The sequence below is a fragment of the Protopterus annectens genome, chromosome 14.part0 (genome assembly GCF_019279795.1).
Source record: "Protopterus annectens isolate FY-2018-M chromosome 14.part0, PAN1.0, whole genome shotgun sequence".
In the NCBI taxonomy this organism is placed as follows: domain Eukaryota; kingdom Metazoa; phylum Chordata; order Ceratodontiformes; family Protopteridae; genus Protopterus; species Protopterus annectens.
Genome location: NC_056748.1, coordinates 177,924,439 through 177,949,754, shown reverse-complemented (window position 1 = coordinate 177,949,754; position 25,316 = coordinate 177,924,439). Strand labels below are relative to the sequence as shown.

Here is a 25,316-nt window from a genome sequence, read left to right as displayed (position 1 = left end):
ATACAGTTTCTGTTTGGTACAGGTATTATGGACTTAGTGAGGCTAAGGAGCAGCCAGTAGGAAAAGGAGAGGGGGAAAACAAAGATAGTGAGAAATGCAAGAGGTAGCAGGATTATAGGAGGTCAGCTAAAAGAAGCAAGAGACAGAATAACAGATGGTCAGAGGGGGAGTCAAACAGAAATTTGAACAAAAGAGTGATGGTACAAAAAACGGGACTGTGGAAGTCAGTTTGTTAGAACAGAAGAGCAAAAGTACACAGGAGCAGACTGGAGAGAGTAATAAATTTGCTGAGGTCAGTCAGGATTGGAGCAGGGGCATAGCCAGTGAATTAGTAGGTGAGTTTTTATCTGTTTTCTGAAAAGGTGACATGAGCCTAGGGAGGTCAGTTCTGTGGGAAGTTTATTCCAATAAGAACCAACAGTGTTTGCAAATAAGGAATCACCTGATTTATTATGAGATTTCAAAGTAGTAACTAGTACCTTGTTGGCTGATCTAAGTGTAGTGAGATTTTTATAAGGTGTGATGAGTTTATTTAGTATGGGTGTGTTGGAGGGGTAATGTAGAATTTTAAAAGTGATGATTAGTTGCTGTAGGAGTATTAGGTTTGGAAGTTCAAGCCAGTTTAGTTTCTTTAAATTAAGACAGTGATGAGTTTGGAATAGAGAGCCAGTGGCAAATCTGGCTATACTGTGGTAGGCGGTATTCAGTTTCTGAAGATTAGCTTTAGATATGTTGATAAAGGAAGGAGAGGCATACAATAATGTAGAAATGAGGTGAGTTTGGGCGAGAGCCACTCGGGAAGTAGCAGTAAGAAAGGGCTTAAGTCTGTAAAGGGCACCAATCTTTTTATTGACTGACTTGATAGTTAAATCAATGTGATAGTCAAAATTTACCCTGATACCCACTACTTCTGATTCGCAGGCCTCTACAGAGACCCATTCGGAGTATGCCGTGAGATGCTTCAACTATGGAACCTGTGGATGTCTCTACCTTGGATGGGAGGGTGTATTCAGGCCTACGGACTTGCATATTAAACTGACTCCTCCTTTTAGGCCTAAATCTTGAACCATGCCTAAAAAAAAAAAGACGCCCAGGCCGCATGCTCAGGCCTCTATGCCTAAAAAACAAATGATAAGAATGGCTGAAGATCTTGTAACTCTAATCAGGGGAAGCCAGCCTCCCCCTTCTAAGAGACCTAGGACTGAAGTTGTTTATGAATCTTCTGACTAGGATTCTGATTTTTCTGACTCTTCTGATGATCTGAATTCACCCTTATCTACTTATGAGGATTCTGATGCAGAAGATTCTATTCCCTCTGCTTCTCCTCCAGAGGATTTTTCTTTTGGTGAAACCTTACATGCTCTAAGGGAGCATTTCCACTGGAAAAGCCAGGATTTTTCTGATTAAAAAAAGAGGCTTAGGGATTTCTATTCCTCCTGGACTAGACATTGTTGATGATGCTTTTTCGGAATCTAGTTTGGCCCCTGATTCTTTGCCTCCTGCTCCCAGAAAACCTGACATATTACAGGGGTTCTGATTCACACAAGTTCCTTTTTAAAAGTCCTATTGCGGATCCAGAGACTGTTTCACAGGGACTCAAGGGCATTAAGGCTGCTATTGCTAAAAATCCTACCCCTTCTGATAGAGACTCCAGGGTGCTGGATAGATTGGGTAAGAAGGTTTACACTTCTGCAATCTTGGCCGTTAGGGCTTTAAACTTCCAGGTTTATATGTTAAAGTATCAACAACATGTTATTGGATTGCTTTAACAGAAAATTATGTTGATTCCTGACTTTGTGGAAAATAAAGAATTACAGGATTTAATGCATTCTGCTGAACAGGTTGGAGAACATACTTTGCAATGTGGATTTGATTCTTGAGAGCCCTCTTGCAGGGCTGTTCTTACTGGTTCTGTGCTCAGAAGGCATGCTTGGCCTAAGGAGCAATATTTACCTGATCATGTTAAAGCTAAATTGTTGGATGCTACCTTAAATCAGGACCACCTGTTTGGCAACAAGGCTGAGGAAGTTCTTAAAAAGATGGAAGATAAAGCTAAATCTATGCAAACTGTTAAAGATTTCTTACAAGCTCAGCCTCCTAGATTTAGTAGACACTGGCTGTCTAAGAATTGGTCCTTTCCAGCCTCTTCAAGGTCTTCTCAAGCCAAACCCAGACACAGCAGAAACCCCAGGATGTTCATCGTGTTACACAGCTGCAGTCATCACACTTGGGTTATCCTGTCGTCAGGCGGTCCCGCAGTCGGCCAGAGTTCCAAAGTCTTCGTCTGGCGTCGGTTGCTTTCGCTTCTTCCCTGACGTCAGTGCGCCAGGGGTATACAAGAGGCATCCAACGCCATTTTCTTCAGTCTTTCTTGCCGCGCGGTGCACGAAGCAGAAGCAGTTTGCAAGTGCCGGTCTGCCGACTCCTGTGATTTTCAAATTGAATTTCAGACCGAAGTCTTCAATAAAGCTAAGTACCCCGTTGGGGAACCTTTTCTTGCCTCAGTCCGATGTCAGAAAAAGTTAACAATTGCATTTCTTGTGGGAAGCAAATACCTCATAAGGACTTTCATTCTTATTGTATTCCTTGCCTAGGCCCAGACCACGACGTCACAGGTTGTTGCTTTTGTGCTAGGTTTAATAAACGAACTATCAAACGTCTGTTTGATTTCGCCCGACATTATTTTAGTAGGAAATTTAATTGTACCATGCCGTCGGAGCAACCGATAACCGGCATGCATAAAAAAATGCAAGGATAAGGACAGGCAGCCTAGACCCAAACCAGACTCAGAGGCTTCTGCTGGGCCTGTCGCCGGTTCACCGGTTTTCAGTGAGGCGCCTACGCAGCCCCTGACTACCGCTGATTTAGAACCCTGGACGGCTTCTGATTCCCAAGCGGAGAGTACTAGGCCGCCGCAGCCTTCTTCTTTACGCCCTTCCGACTCTACAGCAGAAGGAGATTCTGGTGCAGTAGAAACGCCTTTGGTTGCTGAAGGTGTCTTCAGACCGACTACACTCACCATTAAATCTTATGCTAAGCTAAAAACTCCATTAAAAACAAAAAAGACTGTACATCAGTCTCCAGTACAAGGCCCCATGCCTAAGAAACAGATGCTTAAGATGGCTGAAGATTTAATTACCCTAATCAGGGGTTCCCATCCCCATCCTGATAAAAGGCCAAGACAAGAGGAGGATTATGCTTCCTCTGACCAGGTTTCAATTTCCTCAGATTCTTCTGAGGAACAGGAATACTCTTTTCCCCCTTATAATGATTCTGATGCTGAGGAGTCTATTCCCTCAGCATCTCCTCCAGAAGACTACTCCTTTGGGGAAACTTTACATACCATGAGGGAACATTTTCACTGGGAAGGCCAGGATTCCTCTGATTCTAAGAAAAGGCTCCGAGAGTTCCTTCTACTACCCCAGCACAGACCACTTGCTATCCCTCCCGTGTTAGACATTGTGGATGATGTTTACTTAGAATCTAGTCTTAACCCAGACTCTCTACCTCCTGCTCCAGCCAAACCAGACAGATACTACAGAGTCCCTGACCCACACAAATTCCTATATAAAAACCCTGTTGCTGACCCAGAAACAATTTCCCAGGATCCCAAAGGGGTTAAGGCCTCTATTGCTAAAAATCCTGTAACCTCTGAAAGGGATTCCAGAGCACTAGATAGATGGGGGAAGAAGGTATACACCTCAGCTACTCAAGCTATGAGAGCCTTAAATTGCCAGTTTCACATGCTGAAATATCAGCAATTCCTAATGTCTCAAGTAAAACAGAAAATGAGCACACATTCAGAGCAGCCTGATTTCAAGAAAATGCAGTATCTGTTGCATGCAGCTGAACAGGTGGGCAAACATACTTTACAATGTGGATTTGATTCATTGGAAGCTTCCTGTAGAGCAGCAGTGACTGGGTCTGTCATGTGTAGGCATGCTTGGTTAAAAGAACAAACCCTGCCTGATCATGTTAAAGCAAAGTTATTGGATGCACCTTTACAGCAGGATGTTTTATTTGGTGTAAAAGCAGAAGAGGTTTTAAAGAAAATGGAGGATAAGGCTAAATCTATGCAGATGGTCAAGGATTTTTTTTACAGGTTCAACCCCCTCGTTTCAGCAGAAATTGGCCAACAAAAAACTGGTCCTTTCCAGCATCTGACAGACCACAGAGGGGCAAATACAGGCGCCCAAGGGGCAGATGTCAGTCACAAGGCCCTTACAAACCTTGCCAATGGGGTGCCGCTACCCAGAAAGGAGGAGAAGACAGGCCCCAAGCTAACAGAAGACAAACACAATGACTTAACCCACAGACTGCCAAGCAAATCTCTCTTGGCAGCTCCCTTGGGAGGAAAATTAGCACTTTTTGCAGACAACTGGCACATCATCACAAAAGACAAATGGGTCCTAAACATTGTTTCACAAGGATGCAGATTCCACTTTCACACCTTGCCAAGGATAAAAGGAATGCCAAACCTGCCACCAAATCTATGGGCGGAGGCACAAAAACAAATTACAGCTCTCATGGACATGAGCCATTCAACAGGTACCTACACAGGAGCAAGGACAAGGATTTTACTCAAGATTCTTTCTAGTCCCCAGAGAGGACAAAGCCTGGAGACCCCTTCTGGACCTTTCAGTTCTAAACACCTACCTCCAAGTACCCAAATTCAAGATGCTAACACTACAGCAGCTTCTTCCCATGATGGGCAAGAAGGCTTGGCTAGTAACGTTGGATCTCAAGGAGGCATACCTGCATGTCCCTATCGGACAAAATTGCAAAAGATGCCTCCGTTTCATTGCAGGTTCAACTCATTATCAATTCTCTGCACTGCCCTTTGGCTTATCTACTGCGCCCAGGGTCTTCACAAAATGCCTGGCACCAGTAATTGCATACTGCAGACAAAGAGGAATTCAAATATACCCGTACCTGGACTGCCCTATTCAAGCAGAAAGCAAGGACATTCTTTTAAAGCATCTGGCGTTTGTCAAACAACTTTTAAGTTGCCTAGGGTACACAGTAAACAAAAATAAATCAAAACTAGTGCCCTCACAGAACACAACATTCCTGGGTGCCAGCTTGAATACAACGGCCCAGATGGCTTATCTCACGCCAGACAAGCGACAACAGCTGACTCAATACTTCAAAATGATGGCAACAAAGACCCAACTCCCTGCAAGAAAAATTCTTCAGGCCTTGGGATTCATGGCATCTTGCATACTCCTAATACCATTTGCAAAACTGCATATGAGGAAATTGCAATGGTACCTGAAGAGCGTATGGACGCAGCACAGCCACAGCTTGGAAACAATGATACCACTCATTCCCTGCATTCAACAGGAGTTTCTATGGTGGGCACAGGCATGTCACATCAACAAGGGTCAGCCTTTTACCTTGCCCACAGCCAGGCAAACTATAACAACAGATGCATCGGATTATGCCTGGGGAGCACACATGGCAGGACAGTGCATTCAGGGCAAATGGGATACAGATCAAAGGCATCTGCATATCAATCAAAAAGAAATGCTAGCTGTACAGAATGCCCTAACAGCTTTCAAGGACCTGTTACATCCAGGACAACTCCTAATAAAGACGGACAATACCACAGTAATGTGGTACATAAACAAGCAAGGGGGCACACACTCCTACCCCCTATGCAGGCAAGCGATGACCTTGTGGAACACAGCACTGACTTAACAAGTTCAACTACAAGCACAATTCCTGCCAGGAAAGAAAAATACATTGGCAGACGACCTAAGCAGAAACATCATGAATCCCCACGAGTGGAAACTGGATCCACAAGTATTTGCAATGATAACTCAGAAATGGGGACGCCCAGACATAGATCTGTTTGCCAACCCCCACAACTACCAACTTCGAAAATTTTGCACAAGGACATTCCACCCACTAGCTTGGAAAGTGGATAGCCTCTCATTCAGTGGAAAACATTAACAGTGTATGCCTTTCCTCCACTGCCTCTTCTAGCAAAGGTGCTGCTGAAAGTCAGATTAGAGAGGCCACAAATGATACTCATTGCTCCAGACTGGCCACATCAGCACTGGTATCCAATACTAAGGAACATGGCCCACCATGGATTTTACCCCAAATTCCTCACCTACTCACTCAGCAAAACAATCAGATTCTACACAGCCAGCTCAAGACTCTAAATCTGGCTGCACGGCGAATTACCTAAATAACCAGACAGCACCTCTATCTAAAGCTGTTATGGATGTCATTCTGGAGGCCAGGAGGCCCAGCACCAGGAAAGCCTATTCAGACAAATGGAAAAGATTTTGCGCCTGGAACCAGGCTAAAGGCCAAAATCCCCTTGCTCCAAACATTCCTCAGATTCTACAATATTTAACTGAGATGTTGCACAAAGGACTTTCATTTTCATTTATTAAGATCCATGCCTCAGCGATTTCAGCTCACTACAACACGGATCCTCCTTTATTTTCACATCCACTCCTAAGACAGTACCTCAGTGGGGCTAAGAACATAAGACCGCCCAAGAGAGCACCAACCCCAACTTGGGATCTCAACTTTGTTCTGGAAAAGCTTACACTGCCGCCCTTTGAACCAGCTACTTCAGCTGATTTAAAGTTTCTGTCTTGGAAAACTGCCCTGCTACTAGCAATAACTTCAGCTAGAAGAGTCTCAGAGCTACAGGCCCTAATGGCAGTGGAGCCTTTCATCATTTTTCATCGACAGTCGCTCTACGGACTAACCCTTCCTTTATGCCAAAGGTGATGTCCAGTGAGGCCCTAAACCAAACCATTCATTTACCCAACTTTTTCCCAAACCCCCAGAACAAAGGAGAAAGACTCCTGCACTCTTTGGACATTCACAGACAATTACGTTACTACTTGGATAAAACTAAGGCTTTCAGAAAATCTGACCAGCTCTTTGTATCTTATGCTGCAGGATCACAACGAAAAGCTATCTCAAAACAGACCATTTCAAAATGGATAGGACATTGTATACGTTTCTGTTACACACATCATGGGAAACCGGTACCTGGTAGCATTAGGTCCCACTCCACCAGGGCTACAGCTACATCAACAGCCTTTCTCAGGGGGGTACCAACCAAGGATATTTTGGAAGCTGCAACTTGGAGTTCAGTGCACACCTTCACCAAGCACTATCACTTACCTTTATACTCTAAGACTAGAGCTGGCTTTGCCACTGCAGTTCTGCAGGGCCTACAAGCTTCTCCCAACCCTGTTTAACTCCACCACCCATCCTTGGCTTTGGGATTCAACCCAAGTGTGATGACTGCAGCAGTGTAACACGATGAACATAGTACAGTTTTGTACCTACCATAAATGTAGATGTTCGAGTGTTCACACTGCTGCAGTCCAGGTTACCCTCCTTCCATCCCCTCTGAACTAACTGAACTTTTCTATACCTTTCTATCTGATACAACCTTTGTGGTGTATTTGCTTGTAACTGAAGGTATTCTTGGTATTTTCTGTACATGTTTCATTGGCAATATGTATTGCCCACCTACTAGGGGCACCTGACATCTGGGTCAAGAAAAACTGAAGAAAATGGCGTTGGACGCCTCTTATATACCCCTGGCACACTGACGTTAGGGAAGAAGCGACAGCAACCGACGCCGGACCAAGACTTTGGAACTCTGGCCGACTGCCGGACCGCCTGACGGCAGGATAACCCAAGTGTGATGACTGCAGCAGTGTGAACACTCTAATAGCTACATTTATGGTAGGTACAAAACTGTACTTTGCAGTCCCAGGGGGCACACAATGCTAAGCAGTGGGAGGTTTCTGCACCCAAATCAGGGAGTAGTAAGACTCCCCCCTATGCAACAGTCTCAATGACTTGTTTCTAAAACTTCCAAGCTCTTCCCAACTGAATGCTCCTTTAGGCGGAAAGATTGGTCTGCAGGCCAAAAACTGGGAACTCATTACCCAGGACAAACGGTAAATAGTGTCCCAAGGATACAGATTTCACTTCCACAACTTACCAACACCAAGCGGGTGGCCAGATCTACCCCCAAATCAGTGGGCGGAGGCCCAAAATCAAGTACTCTGTCTCTTAAGCATGGGGGGTAATCAGTTGGTACCAGAAGAGGAAAAGGGACAAGGGTTCTATTTGAGACTTTTCCTGGTACCCAGAAAAGGCAATACATGGCATCCTGTCCTGGACCTTTCTACTCTAAATACCTTTCTGGTGATTCCAAAATTCAAGATGCTAACTTCACCAGCTGCTTCCTATGCTAGGCAAGGATGCATGGTTGGCAACACTAGACATAAAAGAAGCATACCTGCACATCCCTATCAGGGAGTCTTGCAGAAAATACCTATGCTTCAAAGCAGGCTACATGCGCTATCAGTTCTCTGCATTGCCCTTTGGCTTGTCTACTGTGCCCAGGGTATTCACAAAGTGCCTAGCTCCAGTCATTGCATTCTGCAGGCAAATAAATATTCAAATATACCCATATCTGGACGATTGTCTAATTCATGCAGAAAAGCAGGGCATACTTTTGAGTCATCTGGCCTGTGTTCAAAGGGTAATGACTTGCCTGGGGTACACCATAAATGAAAAGAAATCACACCTGGTACCCTGTCAACAAATTATATTTCTGGGAGCAAGCTTGAATACAACTTCCCAGATGGCTTTTCTCACGCCAGAGAAATGGATTCATTTGACAACCTACTTCAAACAAGTGGCCACAAAAACCCAGTTATCTGCAAGGCATAATATACTGCAAGCCTTGGGGTTCATGGCCTCCTGCATTCTTCTAATTCCATATGCAAGGCTGCATATGAGGAAACTGCAATGCTATCTGAAAAGCCCATTGTGTCAACATTCACAGGATCTAGAAGCAATGATTCCTATCCTACCCTGCCTACGCCTAGAGTTCCTTTGGTGGGCAGAGGCCTGCCACCAAAGCAGGGGACTACCATTCACACTACCCCCTGCCGCCCAAACCTTAACAGACGCATCAGACTATGCATGGGGGGCCCACCTGGCAGGGACGTGCATTCAGGGCAGGTGGAACCCAAGTCAAATGCACCTGCATATCAATCAAAAAGAAATCTTAGCTGTACAGAATGCTCTGACAACCTTCAAGGACCACATTCTTCCAAGACAATTAATGATAGACGGACAACACCATAAGCAAGCAGGGGTGTACACATTCTTACCCCCTTTGCAGACTAGCAATGGCATTGTGGAACACAGCCCTGAGCTATCAAGTACATTTACAAGCTCAATTCCTGCCAGGAAAACTAAATACACTGGCAGATGAACTAAGCAGAAACCTCATGGGACCCACACTAGTGGAAACTGGAACCAAGGTTTTTCAACATGTTGACAAGCAAAAGGGGGAGCCCAGATATAGACCTGTTTGCCTCCCCCCAAAACTTTCAGTTGGACAAATTCTGCACAAGGACTCCCCACAAGCAAGCTTGGAAAGTAGATGCTCTGTCCTTCAGCTGGAAAAAAAATGTCAGTTTATGCCTTTCCGTCTCTGCCTCTGCTCTCCAAAGTACTACTAAAGTTCAAACAAAACCAACCAAGGATGATTTTGATTGCACCAGACTGGCCATGCCAACAGTGGTACCCCCCCCCCCCCTTGCACAGTGTGTGCCCCATGGCACCTGCCTCAAACTCCTACTCTATTGTCTCAGCAGGAGAGCCAAATTCTGCACCCTCAACTTCAAACACTGAATCTAGCAGCCTGGCTAATTACATAATTTCTCCTTTACCATCCCTCAGTAAACCAGTGATGGATATTTTACAGGCAAGGAGGCTTAGTACCAGAAAGTCTTACGCTGAAAAATGAAAAAGATTCTGTGCCTGGAACCAATCTCAAGGGATGAGCACAACAGTGCCCAATTTACCTGAGATTTTACAATACTTAACTGAGATGCTTCATAAGGGCCTGTCTTTCTCCTCCATCAAAATTCATGCCTCAGCCATCTCAGCTCATTATAACACAGAACCACCCCTCTTCTCTCATCCACTGCTTAAGCAGTTCCTCACAGGGGCCAAAAATCTACGACCACCCAGAGCTCCAACTCCAGCCTGGGACCTCAACTTTGTATTGGAAAAGCTCACCCTTCCTCTTGAGCCAGCTGCCACTGCAGACTTAAAATTCCTTTCTTGGAAAACAGCTTTCCTTTTAGCAATCACTTCAGCAAGAAGGGTATCTGAATTACAGGCCCTCATGGCAGTGGAGCCTTTAATCATCTTTCATGCGGACAGGGTGTCCCGCAGGACCAATCCCTCCTTCATGCCCAAGGTGGTATCCAGTGTGTCCCTTAATCAGTCAATACGTTTACCAACCTTCTTTCCTAATCCACAGAACAAAGGGGGATGGATTTTGCAGTCCTTAGACATGCACAGACAACTCAGATTGTACTTGGACAAAACTAAACCTCAAAGGAAATCTGATCAACTGCTGGTGGCATTTGCTGCAGGGGCAGAGGGGAAGGCTATTTCAAAACAAACCATTTCCAAATGGATAGGCCATTGCATTCATTTCTGCTACAAAAACCATGGATGTTCTTCGTTCCCCATTGCTGCAGTCCTTACTATTGGGTATAGTCCGCATCCAGTCGGCCCGAATACCAGAGTATAAGGCTGACGTCGGTCAGGCGCGTAGACGTCAGGGTACTAATGCGCATGACCGACGCCATATCCTCAGTCTTTTTTGCCGCATGGTCCGATGCAGAAGCAGTTTTGCGAGTGCAGGTTGGCGTTCTGAAATATTACCGAAACAGAGTTGGCTAAGTACCCCGTTGGGGAACATTTTGGTTTTTTCTCTCCTCAGTATTTAACCGGATGTCAGAAAAAGTGAATAACTGTATTTCTTGTGGGAAACAGATACCTCATAGGGATTACCATACCTTGTGTATACCTTGTTTAGGGCCTGAGCACGACGTTGTTGGTTGCCGCTCTTGTGCTAGGTTTAACAAACGCACTATTAAGAGGAGGTTAGACTGTGCCAGGTTAGTGTTTGGGAAGCGTTGCAATTATAAAATGCCGTCGGATGCTCCGGCGCCCACTTCGGAAGCGCAAGGACAAAACAGCGAGGCCTAGGGTTGATGAACCGGCAGTCCCGGACGTCGGTTCTTTAGAAGGCTCAGTGGAGCCAGAGGTTTTGCCAGGAGTTTCCATGGAGTCTCAGGCAGAAACTTTACTGTTACAGGATGTGCCTTCTCAGGAGGTAGGCCAGGCTGAGGGGCTTCTCAGGTAACTGTTCTTCCCTCTCTTCCCAAGGTAGTTAGAGCCTCTCCTTCTGTTGCCAAAACTTCTTTGAGAGGTAGGCCTAGTTCAGCTTCAGTGGGGCTTCTCCTAGCATTTCGGGTTCTGTACCTAAGAAACATATGCTTAAAATGGCAGAAGATTTGATTACTATGATTAGAGGTTCTATGCCCCGCCTGATGAGGCCTAGGGTGGAACCGGAGTTTGATAGTTTTGAACAGTGTTCAGAGGCTTCAGAGTCTTCTGAAGACTTGCAGGAGTATCCTACTTATTCTGATTCTGATGTGGATGATTCCACTCCTACAGCTTCTCCTCCTGAGGATTTCTCATTTTCAGAGACTCTGCATTCCATGAGGGAGCACTTTAAATGGGAAGGCCAGGATTACTCTGATTCCAGGAAAAGGCTTAGGGAATTCTTGTTTTACCCCAGCATAGGCCCTTAGCTATTCCTCCTGTGTTGAATGTGGTGGAAGATGTTTTGCAGAGGCTTCCTGAACCCAGACTCTTTGCCTCCTGCTCCTGTTAAGCCTGATAGGTATTATAGGGTGCCCAAGCTCATAAGTATTTGTTTAAGAGTCCTAGAAGGACCCAGAAACTATTTCTCAAGGGCCTAAAGGTGTTAAAGCGTCTGTGATTAAAAATCCTGTTCCCACTGATAAAGAGGCAAGGGCTTTGGATAGGTGGGGAAAGAAAGTGTATACTTCTTCCACTCTAGCCATGAGAGCATTGAATTGTCAGTTTCACATGCTAAAATATCAGAATTATCTCCTTTCACAATTAAAATCTAAGGTGGATGCTTTGGCGGAAGGTATTGAGTGTAAAGAGTTGCTGGATTTGGTTCATGTGTCTGAACAAGTGGGTAAGCATTCTTTGCAATGTGGTTTTGATGCTGTACAGGCCTCCTCGAGGGTGGCTGCTACTAGTTCTGTTCTTCAGGCATGCCTGGTTGAAGGATCAGAATTTAGCTGAGCATGTTAAGACAAGGATTTTGGATGCTCCTTTACAGTCTGATGTGTTGTTTGGATCGCCTGTGGAAGCAGTTTTAAAGAAAATGGAGGACAAAGCTAAGTCTATGCAAACTGTTAAAGATTTTTGCAGGTGCAGCCAAGTTTAGTAGAAATTGGCCTGCTTAAGGGGTGGACATATCCTGCTTATGATTCCCAGTCTAGGGGTAGGTCTAGGCGTGGTAGGGGCAGGGCTCAAGGTTCTTTTAGGCCTAGAACAGGGAGTTCACCTGCTCAGACTTCTGGTGAGGGCAGGGGTCAGTCCTTTAGTAAACAGACCCAATGACCTGTCTTTTCAGCTGCCAGTAGATTCTCGTCTGGCAGCTCCTTTGGGAGGAAGACTGTCTCTTTTCAAAGAAAATTGGGATTTAATTACTCAAGACAAATGGGTGTTGGATATCATTCACCACGGTTACAGATTTTATTTCCATACAATGCCCCTTTCAAAGGCATGCCAGACGTTCCTCCTCCACAAAGAAAAGAGGCTCACAAGCAAGTTTCTCAGTTACTCCAGATGGGGCCATTCAGCCAGTCCCTGTATCAGAAAGGGGCCTAGGATTTTATTCTCGCCTGTTCCTAGTACCAAAGAAGGGAACACGTGGAGACCAATTTTGGATTTATCTCTCCTCAACACTTTTCTGGACATTCCCAAGTTCAAGATGTTGACGTTACAACAGCTTTTACCTCTGCTGGGCAAAGATCACTGGATGGTAACTTTAGATCTCAAGGAAGCTTACCTTCATGTGCCTATAAGGCTAAGTTGCAGGAAGTATCTGCGTTTCGAGCTGGAAATTCTCATTATCAGTTTTCTGCATTGCCCTTTGGCTTATCTACTGCCCAGAGTATTCACAAAGGTTCTGGCTCCAGTGATAGCTTACTTCAGGCTTCAAGGAATTCAAATCTATCCTTACTTGGACGACTGCCTGATTCTGGCTCAAGAAAAGGAAGACCTTCTACAGCATCTGGAATATGTTATAGCAGTGCTAAGATGCCGAAGGTATTCTGTGACGAAATAAAGTCCAGTCTAGTACCCTCTCAAGACATGTGCTTTCTGGGTGTGAGACTGAATACAGCAGCCCAGATGGCCTTTTTAACCCCGGACAAACAAAAGAGTCTATCACTTTACTTCCATCAACTATCTCTTCAGTCCGTGCTGACTGCAAGGACAGTCCTTCAAGCATTAGGGTTCATGGCATCTTGTATTCTGGTGCTTCCCAATGCCAAACTGCATATGAGGAAGCTACAATGGTATCTCAAAATGTATGGACACAGCACTGCCAGGATTTGGACACTGTCATTCAAATAATACCTTGCCTTCAAAAAGAATTTTTGTGGTGGGCTCAGGAATGTCACCTAAACAAGGGACTCTCTGTGACCCGCCAGAGGCGAGTCAGATTTTAACGACAGATGCCTCGGACATTGCTTGGGAGCTCATCTAAATGGAAAGTGGATACAAGACAAGTGGCCTGCCAAACTACAGCATCTACATATCAACATGAAGGAGATGTTAGCAGTCCAGTTTGCATTAATGGCTTTCAAGGAGTTACTTCTTCCAGGGCAGGTGTTGATTCTAACAGACAACACAACTGTCATGTGGTACATCAACAAGCAAGGGGAACACATTCTTATCCTCTATGCAGGCAAGCAATGATTTTATGGGAGACTGCTAAGCTTGCAACTAACTCTTCAGGCAAGGTTTCTGCCGGAGCACAGAACTCCTTAGCAGATGTGTTAAGCAGACAAATCATGGATCCCCACAGTGGAAACTGGATCTTCATGTATTTCAAAATTGACACTGTCATGCGGAACTCCAGCCATAGACCTGTTCCCTCCTCCACTAAACGACCAGCTGGCACGGTATTGCACAAAGGGTTTCATCACACAGCTTGGAAAGTGGATGCTCTGTCTTTCAGTTGGAAAAACCTTCATGTGTATGCCTTTCCTCCTCTGCCTCTTCTTCCAAAGGTACTATTAAAGGTCAGACAAGACAGGCCAAGGATGATTTTGATAGCTCCAGATTGGCCTCGGCAACACTGGTACCCACTACTTCGGAGTCTGGTAAGGAAGCCTCCATGGCCTTTACCTCTGATTCCTCATCTGTTATCTCAGAAGGATGGTCATCTGCTCAATGTCAAGCTTCACTCCATCTAACAGCCTGGCATATTCTGTGTTGAAACACAGCAGGTCTCAACTTCCTCAACAAGTTTTAAATGTGATTATGGAAGCTAGAAGACCTAGTACAAGGAAAGTGTACGAGAAAATGGAAGAGATTTTTATTTTGGAGTACAGCAAAGAATTTGCAGGTTTCTGAGCCTAATTTGAGTGTGGCTCTTCAATATCTTACTGAGTTGTTGGACAAAGGTTTGTCCTTCTCTTCCATTAAGATTCATGCTGCAGCAATTTCAGCTCACTATGATTGTGACCCACCATTGTTTTCGCATCCTTTGTTCAAGCAGTTTCTTAGAGGGGCAAAGAATATAAGACCCCCACGAGAGCTCCTACTCCTGCTTGGGATCTCAATTTTGTGTTGGAAAACTTACTCTACAACCTTTTGAGCCTGCGGCTACTGCTGAATTGAAATACTTGTCATGGAAGACTGCTTTTCTGTTGGCTATTACTTCTGCAAGAAGGGTGTCTGAGTTGCAGGCCCTTATGGCAGTAGAGCCATTTTGATTTTCCATAAGGATAGGGTATCATTACGTGCTAATCCTTCCTTTATGCCTAAGGTGGTTTCTAGTGTGGCTTTAAACCAAACTATTCATTTGCCTACTTTTTATGCAGACCCCAAAATAAAGGGAAAAGATTTTGCACACTTTAGATGTACACAGGCAATTGCTATTATTTAAGCAGGACTAAGGATTTCAGGCAGTCTCAGCAGTTGTTTGTTTCTTTTGCTTTGAGTTCACAGGGCAAGCCTGTGTCAAAACAAACTATTTCTAGGTGGATTGGCTTTTGCATTGCATTTTGTTATTCCCATCATGGCAAGGAGATTCCAGCTGGGATTAGGCCTCATTCCACTAGGGCTACTGCCACTTCAACAGCATTTCTAAGGGGGATGGAGACTAAGGATATTTTGGAAGCAGCTACTTGGAGTTCAGTGCATACTTTCTCTAAGCATTATCACCTTCCTATCTACTCTAAGTCTAGGGCTGGTTTTGCCACAGCTGTTTTGCAAGGCATGTTGTCAGCTCCTGCTTCTTTATGATTTGCCAGCCTCCTTACCTCTGCTTTGGGATTCTACCCAATAGTAGGACTGCAGCAATGGGGAACGAAGAACATAGTACAGTTTTGTACCTACCATAAATGTAGATGTTCGAGGATCCCCATTGCTGCAGTCAACCTCCCTCCTTCCCCTCTGTGTTTAGGGGTGGTTGTGTAGGTGAGGTTACATGCTTATATTTTTGTATATATTCTTGTATATATTGTACATATTTTTGGTGCAGGTATTTTGGGCCTTGTCTTTTAGGGTCTTCTGACATCTGGGGCAAGAAAAGACTGAGGATATGGCGTCGGTCATGCATTAGTACCCTGACGTATCCAGTCTAATGCGCCTGACCGACGTCAGCCTTATACTCTGGTATTCGGGCCGACTGGATGCGGACTATACCCAATAGTAAGGACTGCAGCAATGGGGATCCTCGAACATCTACATTTATGGTAGGTACAAAACTGTACTATATCCTATCCCCCAGGGGATCAGACCCCACTCTACCAGGGCTGCATCTAGCTCTGCAGCCTTTCTCAGAGGCGTCCCTACCAGGGACATTCTAGAAGCTGCTACTTGGAGTTCTGTACATACTTTCACCAAGCATTACTCCCATTTTCTCTAAATCCAGAGCTGGCTTTGCCACTGCTGTCTGGCAGGGCCTTTTAGCTGGTCCTAATTCTTTTTAAATTCCTATTCCCATCTTTAGCTTTGGGAATCTACTCAAAGTGATGACTGCAACAGTGAAACACGAAGAACATAGTACAGTTGTGTACACTTACCATAAATGTAGATGTTCGAGTGTATTCATTGTTGCAGTCCTGTTTACCCTCCCTCTAGCCCCCCCCCCCTTTTTTTTGGATATACCTCTACCTTCTTTTGCGATCTTCAAATGCTTTTTAGTGTATTTGCTTTTTTGTTGGAGGTATAACCTTGTATATTTATAGATTTAATTGCTTCCCATTAAGGGGGCACCTGACATCTGGGGCAAGAAAAACTGATGTTATGCGTCGGCTGCATGTTTTATACCCCTGACAACCTGACATCATGGAAGAAGGGACAGCAACTGACACAGGACCCAAGACTTTGTTAATCAGGCCGACTGAGGGCTACTGCAAGCAGATAACCCAAAAGTGATGACTGCAACAGTGAATACACTCGAACATCTACATTTATGGTAAGTGTACACAACTGTACTTTTTATCTTTCAGGCATACTACATATACTGTGTATATTTTATCATATATTTTTATTTTAAACGTATGATGTTCGTGTTTCAGTGTTGCAGTCATTACTCTTGGGTTATCCTGCTGGCAGGCTACCCTCAGTCGGCCAGAATTCCAAAGTCAAGGTCCGGCGTCGGTTGCTGTCGCATCTTCCTTGACGTCAGTGCACCAGGGGTATAAAAGATGCAGCCGACGCCATTTTCTTCAGCCTTTCTTGCCATGCGGTGCCCGAAGCAAAAGCAGTTCGCAAGTGCCAGTTGGCCGACTCCTGAGATTTTCAAATCCGAATTTCAGAACCGAAGTCTTCATTAAAACTGGGGAAACTTTTTTCTTGCCCCTGACCGATGTCAGAAAAAGTTAACAATTGTATTTCTTGTGGAAGCAAATACCTCATAAGGATTTTCACTCTTACTGTATTCTTTGCCTAGGCCCTGATCACAACGTTGCTAGCTGTCGGTTTTATGCTAGATTTAACCAACGCACTATTAAGCGTCGGTGTGATTTTTGCATTTCATTACTTTGGCCGAAGATTTAATTATGTAATGCCGTTGGAACAGCTGACGACCGGAGTTTACAAAAAATGCAAGGAAAAGGATAGGCATTCGAGGTCCAAAACCGACGGCGAGGCCTCCGCTAGGCCAGTCGCCGGTTCTCTGTGAGGCACTTTCGCAGCCCCTGGCGCCCGCTACCTCAGAGCCACAGGCCGCTCATGACTCCCACGTGGAGCCGACTGGGCCTCTGGATACTTAAGGTATTGGACACTTGGAAATCATTCCCTCAGATGGGTCCGGAGCCGCTGAGCAGGCATCGGCTTCTGAGGGTGTCTTCAGACCTACACAACTATATGTAAAGCCATTTTCAGCTTCAAAGACTAAAGCAGCTCTAAAGACAAAGAAATAAGTACAGCATTCTCCTACTCAGACTTCCATGCCTAAAAAAACAGATGCTCAAAATGGCCGAAGACCTAATTACTTTGATCAGGGGTTCCCATCCCCCTCCAGATAAGAGGCCTAGGCAAGAGACAGAGTTTGATTCTTCTGATCAGGTTTCTATTTCCTCTGATTCCTCTTCTGAAAAGGATTATTCCATGCTTCCCTATGAGGATTTTGATGCTGAAGAATCCATTCCTTCAGCCTCTCCTCCTGAGGATTATTCTTTTGGGGAAACCCTGCATACCATGAGGGAGCATTTCCACTGGGAGAGCCAAGATTATTTTGAATCTAAGAAAAGGCTCAGAGACTTTCTGCTACTTCCTCAGCACAGACCCCTTGCTATTCCACCTGTTCTAGACATTGTAGATGTATTTTCAGAGTCCGGACTCTCCCCTGACTCTCTACTGCACCTGCTAAGCCAGACAGATACTACAGGGTCCCGGATTCTCATAAATTCTTATATTAAAAACCCCACTGCTGACCCAGAAACTATATCTCAGGGTCCCAAAGGGGTTAAAGCTTCCACTGCAAAAAAACCCTGTCCCCTCTGATAGGGATTCTAGGGCTCTAGACAGATGGGGGGGGAAAAGGTTTACACTTCTGCTACCTTAGCTGTAAGGGATTTAAATTCAGTTTCATATGCTTAAATATCAGCAATATTTAATGTCACTGCTTAAACAGAAATTGTTGACAAATACTGAATGTTCAGAGAACAAGGAAATGCAGGATTTATTGCATGCAGCTGAACAAGTGGGAAAGCATACTTTGCAATGTGGTTGATTCACTGGAGGCCTCTTGCAGGGCCGCTGTTACAGGTTCTGTTATTAGAAGGCATGCTTGGTTAAAGGAACAGAATCTGCCTGATCATGTTAAAGCAAAATTATTAGATGCTCCATTACAGCATGATACTTTGGTACTAAAGCAGAAGAGGTGTTGAAAAAAAGGAGGATAAAGCAAAATCCATGCAGACAGTCAAGGATTTCTTACAGGTACAGCCACCCAGATTTAGCAGGAACTGGCCTTCTAAAAATTGGTCCTTTCCAGTGTCAGACAGACCACAAAGAGGCAGATACAGGTGTCCCTGAGGCAGATCTCAGCCCCAGGGCTCATACAGGCCTAAACAGTGGGGTGCTCCTACCTCCAAAAGCAGAGAAGAAAAATCACAACCGTATAGGAAACGGTCCCAATGACTTTTCCTCTGCCAGATCCAAGCACTTTTCTTTTGGCATCCCCCTTAAGGGGGAAAACTAGCACTTTTTTCATCAGATTGGCAAATGGTTACCCAAGACAAATGGGTCCTGAACATAGTGTCACAAGGCTACAGGTTCCATTTTCACACCCTACCAAGGTCAAAAGGTATGCCAGACCTGCCACACAATCAATGGGCAGAGGCACAAAAACTAATTTCAGCCCTCATGGACATGAGGGCCATTCAACAAGTACCACAACAAGAGCAGGGGTAAGGATTTTATTCCAGACTTTTCCTAGTGCCCGGAAAGGACAAAACCAGGAGACCAATACTGGACCTGTCTATACTAAATACGTTTCTGGAAGTTCCAAAATTCAAGATGTTGACTCTACAGCAGCTACTGCCCATGCTGGGCAAGAAGGCTTGGCTCGTAACTTTGGACCTAAAAGAGGCATACTTGCATGTCCCAATCAGACAATCTTGCAGAAGATACCTCAGATTCATAGCTGGCTCAATGCACTACCAATTCTCTGCACTGCCCTTTGGCTTATCTACTGCGCCGAGGGTATTCACAAAATGCCTGGCACCAGTAATTGCGTTTTGCAGACAGAGGAATTCAAATATATCCCTACTTGGACGACTGCCTAATTGAAGCAGAGAACAAAGACATTCTTCTAAAGCATCTTTTGTTTGTAAAAAGATTACTAATTTGCCTAGGGTACACAGTAAATGAAAAGAAATCAAAACTAGTGCCCTCTCAAGAGATAATATTCCTGGGTGCAAGCTTAAATACAGCTGCCCAGATGGCTTATCTCACGCCAGACAAACAAAAGCATCTGACTACTTGCTTCAAGAAATTGGCAACAAAAACCCACTTATCTGCAAGGAAAATCCTTCAGGCCTTGGGTTTCATGGCATCCTGCATTCTAATTCCATATACCAGATTGCAAATGAGGAAACTACAATGGTATCTAAAAAGTGTTTGGACTCAGCATTACCACAGCTTGGAGACAGTAATTGCACTCATTCCCTGCCTGCAACAGGAGTTTAGATGGTGGGCAGAGGCCTGTCACCACAACAAGGGTCTGCCATTCAGTTTACCCACAGCCAGACAGACTCGGACAACGGATGCATCAGATTATGCCTGGGGGGGCCCATATGGCAGGAAAATGTATTCAGGGCACATGGCCTGCAAACCAGATGCATCTTCACATCAATCAAAAAAGAGATGCTTGCTGTTCAAAATGCCCTGACAGCTTTCAAGGACCTGCTTCATCCAGGACAGCTACTGATAGACAATACTACGGTCATGTGGTACATAAACAAGCAGGGAGGTACACATTCCTACCCCGTCTGCAGGCAAGCAATGACCTTATGGGACACAGCATTGACTTATCAAGTTCACCTGCAAGCACAATTCCTGCCAGGAAAAACAAATACTCTGGCAGATTTAACTAAGCAGAAACCTCATGGATCCCCATGAATGGAAACTGGATCCACAAGTCTTCAGCATGATAACAAGGAAATGGGGATGCCCAGACATAGATCTATTTGCCTCCCCTCACAACTGCCAATTGCAGAGATTTTGCACAAGGATTTATCACAAGCAAGCATGGAAAGTGGATGCCCTATCCTTCAGTTGGATCTAACAGTGTATACCTTTCCTCCACTGCCTCTCCTTCCCAGGGTACTCCTAAAGGTCAAACAAGAGAAGCCAAAAATGATACTGCCTGCACCAGACTGGCCATGCCAGTACTGGTACCCAATCCTAAAGAGCTTAACTCAAGGTCCAGCATGGATATTGCCTCAAACTTCTCACCTGCTGACATAACAAAACAATCGGATTCTGCATAGCCAACTCAGGACCTTAAATCTGGCAGCATGGCAGTTGTGTAGCCATTCAGAACACTCCTCTTTCAAAAGCTGTTATGGATGTGAATCTTGGAGGCCAGGAGTTCCAGTACCAGAAAATCTTATGCAGAAAAATGGAAGAGATTCTGTGCTTGGAACCAGGAACAAGGCATTGACATGTGTGTACCAAATATCCCTCAGATTTTACAATACCTAACTGAGATGCTGAACCAAAGGCCTTTCTTTCTCATCATTTAAGATTCATGCCTCTGCCATTTCAGCCCATTACACTATGGAACCACCTATCTTTTGTCATCCTTTAATAAGGCAGTACCTCAGAGGGGCCAAAAACATTAGGCCTCCAAGGAGAGCACCAATTCCGGCCTGGGACCTCAGTTATGTTTTGGAAAAGCTCACACTGCCTCCATTCGAGCCAGCCTTAACAGTGGAGCAGAGCTGTTTTCCAGGATAAGAATTTAATAATTGTTATCCTGAAAAACAGCTCTGCCTCTAGCAATAACCTTTGCAAGACGAGTCTCGGAGTTACAAGCACTCATGGCTGTGGAACCTTTTATCATTTTTCATCCAGACAGGGTTTCTCTGCGGATAAACCCAACATTTATGCTTAAGGTGGTGTCCAGTGTGGCCCTCAACCAAACCATTCACTTGCCTACCTTTTTATCCAAATCCACAGAACAAGGGAGAGAAAATTCTGCATTCTTTGGACATACACAGGCAGTTACGCTTCTACTTGGACAGAACTAAAGCTTTCAGAAAGACTGAGCAACTTTGTGTCATATGCTGCAGGATCACAAGGAAAGGCTATCTCAAAACAGACTATTTCTAAATGGATAGGCCATTGCATTTGTTTCTGCTATTTTCAGCATGGTAAATCAGTGCCTAAGGGCATTAGGCCTCATTCTACCAGGGCAGCAGCCACATCAGCAGCCTTCCTCAGAGGAGTACCAACCAAAGATATCTTAGAGGCTGCAACTTGGAGTTCAGTGCACACTTTCACAAAGCACTACCACTTACCTCTTTACTCTAAATCCAGAGCAGGCTTTGCCACTGCAGTTCTGCAGGGCCTCATAGCCTCTCCTAATCGTTTTTAGCCCAGCCACCCATCCTCAGCTTTGGGATTCAACCCAAGAGTGATGACTGCAACAGTGAAACACTAACATAGTACAGTTGTGTACCTGCCATAAATGTAGATGTTCGAGTGTGTTCACTGTTGCAGTCTAGGTTACCCACCCACCATCCCCCTTTTCTTTGCTGGGACTTACCTGTCCTATACAACCTAAGTGGTGTATTTGCTTTTAGATGAAGGAAATGTTATTTTTGTGCATGCATATTTATTGGCATATTTTTTCAGCCTACCAATTTGGAGGCACCTGACATCTGGGGCAAGAAAAACTGAAGAAAATGGCGTCTGCTGCATCTTTTATACCCCTGGCACACTGACGTCAGGGAAGAGGCGACAGCAACCAACGCTGGACCTAGACTTTGGAATTCTGTCCGACTGAGGGTAGCCTGCCAGCAGGATAACCCAAGAGTAATGACTGCAACAGTGAATACACTCTAACATCTACATTTATGTAGGTACACAACTGTACTTTTTTATTTTAAATAAATTTTAATACAGTTAATTGTGATCATACTAAATATGCTTTTGATCTAACATATTTTTTTTTTTAAAAATGTTTGGAGTGGGGAAAAAAGCTAAGTGTTATTACAACTGATTACAGACCTTATACTGAAAGCAGTGACAGAAATCAGTCTTACCCTACATTGTATATTAATAAAAACTTCTCTAAAAGAATACAGATTAAGACTGGAACACGCCAGGGTTGCCCTTTGTCCCCTTTATTATTTAATATCTATCTTGAACCATTGTTTTATATATTAAACAAAATGTTTATCATAATCTCCCAATAATTTATGGAACTAAAATATTAATGGCAGCTTTTGCTGACGATCTTAGCATTTATTGTGCATCTCCATTATCAGATACTGAAAAATTATTGAAGGCTGTTGAGTTCTCAAAAGTGTCTAATTATAAAATTAACTTGAAAGAAAACAATATCTTCCCTTTAAAGACACCTAAACCCTTTTCGTTATTACCCTTAGTGGGACAGGTATCATTTAAAGAAAATATTAAATATCTAGGTATTGAGTTCTCTACTGATAATAAAGACTTTTATAATAATAATATTAAAGCAATCTGGGAACAAATAATTTCTGATTTTGGGAGATGGAAAAATTTACGACTGCCAATATTAGCAAATGTTTCAATTATCAAAATGAACATATTACCACGATTACTGTATATTTTTAGGTCAGCCAATTTATTACTTTCGAAGTCGTTTTTTAAACGGATTCATAAAGAATTGGCTAAATTCTTTTGGGAACCAAAGAAAACCAGGATATCTTATGATAAATTAATGACCCCAAAAAATAGAGGAGGACTGGAATTACCTAATTTTGAAATGTATTATTTAATTGTAAATTCTAATAGAATTTTAAGAATTGCCAATTATGATGTAAATAATACTAAGTGGACACCACCTTGGGTAGTTCTGAATTATAAATATATTCTAAAGTTAAATATCAATCCTAAAGCAATACTTTTTTTAGGTAAGGATACATTGAAATTCTATGGGATTATTGAACACACCAAAACGAACATACTCTCTTTACATAATGTATTTCATTTATTAGATTTGGTTCAACATATGATGGTTTTTCAACCCTTTCATAAGAATCCTAATTTAAAATTGAATAATCAACTAATTGATCTCAACAAGTTTCCATTGATAGTTAATCTAACTTTGATTGATATATATAAACATCTTGACAGTTCGGCCAACCAAATAAGACAAGAACTTAACTTGCCTAAAAATTATCTGGTTATTCGGAGGCAAATTAGAGAACTCACTATAAGCTATTTTAAAAGTTTTAAACCGGAAGAAGAGGCTATTAATAGATGCTCTTTGTTGTGGCAAGCTCTCCAACAGGATCTTAAATATATCACGACAGCAAATCAATTAATTAAAGAATTTCAATTTCATGATAAAATTTTGTTATCAAACTACTGGGAAGAGTAAATCTTACTGACAGATAGAAGTAATATGTTAAAAGCAATTGACTTGACCATCAAATCTAACTCTTCAAAAATTAATATATACCCAGTTGATGATTTGGAACAATGCATATTATAAATGTCTTACCCTGCATAAATTTAATCCCAAAAATTCACCAACTTGTCCATACTGTAAGAATCAACCAGCTGATCTTCTTCATATGTTCTGGAGTTGTAAATGCATTTTCAAACTTTGGAATTCCCTTAAGATCCAACTTCAAAAGGTGGGTTACCAGAGTACAAAGTTATCATGGAAATTTATGATTCTGCATATTCCCCCGAGAGAGATCCCTAAATCACAAATTATTATATATATTAATATTTTTCTATTAATGAAGCTTTATATAGCTTCAAATTGGTTAGACCCATCTAAAACTTCATGGCAGAACTTTAGAGTTCTAGCGACAAAACATATATTGGCTCATAAATTACTATTAAACCCACAAAATAAAAATGTTAATCCAAAAATTTGGGAACAGATTTTTAATATTATACTAGCATAGTATTTTCAACTTGGAAATATTAATAATTATTTGTGTGTGGAAAGAATTTAGTAATCAACTGTCAATTACTTGCATTTATTCTTATGCTTTTTTATATTTAACTGTATTGCATGGAAGCATTCTTGTAAATATTGTATATAGAGTGTGGTTATTAGTGATATTAGTTAATGCTTGATTTGTGAATATATGTTGTTTTTGTTCTTATTTGTGTTTGAAAGTAATATAACAATAAAGATTCATTATGGAAAAAAAAAAGAAATCGGTCTTACCCAGTCAGATAATATTACTGTCTTTTGTCCTCAATATTCCACCCAGGTGAATATTTGCTCCATAGCCAGGGTGTTCATTATCCACTTTGCTTTTATTGAGACAGAATCAGGAATGTCAGAGTAGAAGTTATTTGTTTCCGTTGCATCAAACAAATTAGGGTAGTAAATTTCAAGTTCAGAATGTCCAGGTAGCTGCCAGACTTTGCTGTTCTGTGCTATGGAAAGTATAAGACCAAAAGCATATTCCACTAGAGTTATAGCCATTTTGTTTATTTTTTTTTTTTCTTTTAAATCCTCAGTTGATATCTGTGCGGCTGGAACATGGCCTTCACTGCATACATTTACACAACACTTTAAGCTGGATGTGATCTTTAAAGTCTGACCTGTTGAGCTGACATCCCAATCCTGTGTGTAAAAATGGGTAAAAAGGGGTTGTGGACAGGTTAATGGATCATTTTCTATATTGCCAATGTACTTTATTACTACACTGTATGGTGATTGAATTTCTCACTAGTGAAGAGAGAAAGCAGCTTAGTGCAAGTACTGTAATGAGTGAAATTATATATTGGCTTCTCATAGGTTTAGAATTTTTCTGTTTGCATTTGTTGGCATAAATTTCCATGTTTTCATTTTGCTGTGATACTTAGAGCAGTAGGGGAGATACACATCTGTGTATGACAAGACTGAAACTGAAAAGAACGAGCTGCAAAAGATCAAACAGAAAACATTACATTTGTATTTGAGTAATGAGGCCATTAAT

General features: G+C 43.1%; 1 protein-coding gene across 1 annotated transcript in view; it reads left to right on the top strand.

The window, feature by feature from the left end:
- Positions 1-25,316, top strand: part of RC3H1 (ring finger and CCCH-type domains 1) — a gene marked incomplete in the record, with an annotated part of 3,590,040 nt that overhangs the window by 215,369 nt on the left and 3,349,355 nt on the right.